This window comes from Sphaeramia orbicularis, chromosome 13 (genome assembly GCF_902148855.1).
Source record: "Sphaeramia orbicularis chromosome 13, fSphaOr1.1, whole genome shotgun sequence".
NCBI classification, from domain to species: domain Eukaryota; kingdom Metazoa; phylum Chordata; class Actinopteri; order Kurtiformes; family Apogonidae; genus Sphaeramia; species Sphaeramia orbicularis.
This window is the reverse complement of record NC_043969.1, coordinates 10,241,199-10,244,368: the sequence shown is the minus strand read 5'-3', so window position 1 is coordinate 10,244,368 and position 3,170 is coordinate 10,241,199. Positions and strand designations below refer to the sequence as shown.

Sequence of the window (3,170 nt, the reverse complement as noted above, 5' to 3'; positions counted from 1 at the left end):
TTATTAAAGATAGTCAAACATTTAGTGAAAATGGGCTGCAAGGAAAGGGTTAGGAAGGACTTACAATTGTCATAGTTGATATGTTAATGCTGAGAGTAGGTTTATTGTACTGTACTTAGTTATCAATAAGAGACTGAGATCCAAGTCTCATTACACCTCTGAATCCATGGAAAAAGAGAAACATTTAGAGTTTTTTGATCAGTGGATTCTTTTATTACAGCAAATGTTAATCATCCTCAGAGTTTGGAATTCTAAATATTCACATTGCTTTTTTTCTTTTGAGCAGGTAAAGAACTTTCTATTCACAAGGTTTAGGTGCATATTTGGTCACATATTTGGAAATTTTAAACTGCAGGTTAAGTAACAAATACGGCCAAAAGTCACAGTGCTAACATGCAAAATATCCAAAGAAATATTTTTTTTCTAGGTTCCAAATTCTGAAAATGCTTCTATCAAAAACAGAAGTTTAAGGATATTTTAGTCGCTGTTGTATAATGGGTACAACATGTAACCAGTAAAGATGTTCAGTTCCAGGCTTGAACACAGCTTCCTCCCAGAAACCAGCTCCAAGTAGACCTGACAGCCTGCCTCCATCTCCAATATCACACGCTGAGGACAGACATAATGGTATGTACTGAGTTATTTCATCCCTAATAATACTATTGTATGATTTGCTCTTGTTTTCTTTTCTTACCTGAGTGGCACTATCCTCTGAATCCTCTCTTATTCTCCCACACGCCACTTACTAAGTCCCCATCCTTCATCAGCTGGACCTACAAATGTTAACAGAACATAAAGAAATGAAAAAGGTATTTTAAAGTCAGAAAAATTCTTTTTTTTTTTAGACCATTAGGCCTTCTGGGTTTGTTTACTTTGTGGTAGAGGCGTTGACCATCAGATACAGATGAATAGACTGTGAAGGAAAAGACATAAACACCACCTCGAGGGGCAGTGAAGATACCTGGAGGGAGAAATGACAAAACAATTGACAACGTTCTGTTAATCCAAATAGTTGGTAAGACTTTCATATGTAACCTGTGTGTGAGTGTGTGTGTGTGTGTGTCCTACCAAGGGAGGGGTTATACCCATTCCCATGGTTCAGAGCCACGATGCCGTAGGGGATAGGAACGTTACTATTGAAAGGACCGAAGCAATGATCAGTAGTTCCAGGGATCATAACGGCAATATCTGGGTTTATTGTTGCTTTGAAGGCGATCTTTTTGGCAGCTGAGAGTGTAAAACAGAGAGAAATTTATTCTACACAAAAACGTATAAAACGTCCAGTCCTATTGGATGCAACGATGAACTCACGCATTAAATAGCAAGACATTTTATTAAGATTTATTAAGATATTTTGGTTTAATCCTGAGTTTAAGATAGTGTTTACCTGTACAATGCTCAACGTGTCCTGCCAGTTCTTCGATCTGATGCCATAGATATTTCATCCTCATGAAAGTTTCATTCTCAAGTTCATACATGTCGTTGGCTGCACAACAACAGCCACGCTGGCGAGTGAAAGTACAGTTACAGTCCCACTTGTTACAGTTCAGAGGCCCCGTAAAAGCGACTGAGAAAAGGCAAAACAGAAAGTTAAATCAGAGGTGAACTGACCGTGAAGATACAAACATCACTTAATAATAATAATAATAATAATAATGATATAATAATGATATAATAATGACACATTTTATTTATAGGCGCCTATCCTGGCACTCAAGGACACCGTACAGTAAAACAGTAAAACAGGAGAGTATAAAACAAGCAATAAAGCAGAGTAAAAAATAAAAGGCAGGTTAAAAAAATTACACCTTTTGTATAGGCTGTACAGTATTTGAAGGTGAAATCCAAAATGCGATCTGTATGTCTTACTTGCATGTGGTCTCAGCTGATCACCAACAGTTTGGGTCATTGCTTCCACCTTTACAGAGACACACATCAACCCGCACAGCAGCAGGGAAGCTAACACAGCCATCTGTAATACATAAAGGTGTTTGTGTTCACACCACAGAGCCAGTGTAACAACAGTCAGTGTTGACCATGTAACTGCAAATATGCAAATTAAGCCTCAAATTCAGGCTGGAAGACACCTTTAAAATGACCACTTAATGACCATGCAGCTGAAGAATCCTTAAGATGGTCACCCACATCCACCTTGTCTGTTATATTAAAATGGTGCAAACAAAAGGGTCCACACCAAATTCATTGTTGCATATATTCCCACAGTTACTCATACTGCCATGCCCTATATTAGTTTTATCTCAATTTAAGAAACATACACACTTTCAGTCAGATCTCGTGTGTCCTGATCTCTGAAATCACTTGTCAGAAGCAATGAGTGTTCAGCGTTGTTTTTTGCAGTTGCACCTTATCATTTACTTTTGTCATTTACCCAATCTGAAACCAATCAAATGAATGACATATCAGACAACACCACCAGATCTGACTTAAATTCATCCCACTTACAAACAGAGCTTCTGCCTTTAAGAAGTATAAAAAGGCTCAAAGCAAATCATCACATAAAATTAGAAGTCATTTATAGACATTATATTAAACCCAAATCACCACACTATACTGTTGCTGTCTCAAAGCCACATCGCTGCCGAACTGACATCTAAAAAGAGGAGACAATGTCGTATCGGTCGCACATTGACTGGTGGATGAGCCCCAGTGATCTGTTTGGAAAGGCTTTGTCATGATGATAAAAGTAGGATACAACTTACTGTTTCTGATCTTCCCTCTCCTTGTTGTGAAATGTCTTGTGAGTTTGTGAAACTGAGTCTTGGTGTCTGCCTGCCACTGTTTTGTACTGGTGATGGCTTTGGCTTTTACTTATTATTGAGGCTCTTCAGGTGACCCTCCCCCTTGAGGACGTAGATGACAGAAGGTCCGCCCCCCTCTCAGGTACATGCACACACACATATACGGCAAACAATGACTTGCCAATTCCCTCCATGGGGAGAGCCACATCCTTGGTAACACAGGACAGTGGATTGTTTTCATTTGTTGTGAAAAAACAAGAATGAATTGATTTCATTGTCTCGTTGTATCATCATTGTTTCATTAGCACCCCCATAATATCCTTTATCAGGACACAGGCGTCTGGTTGCTGTTCTTCAGAGAAATACTGATAGTATCATCCAGGTCCCTAAGGATGTTCATGGACAACAAAC

General features: G+C 38.8%; 1 pseudogene; it reads right to left on the bottom strand.

Moving 5' to 3' along the window:
• Window positions 1-323: 323 nt before the first annotated feature.
• On the bottom strand, window positions 324-2,783 carry LOC115431231 (collagen alpha-1(VIII) chain-like; annotated as a pseudogene).
• Between the last annotated feature and the right edge of the window lie 387 nt (window positions 2,784-3,170).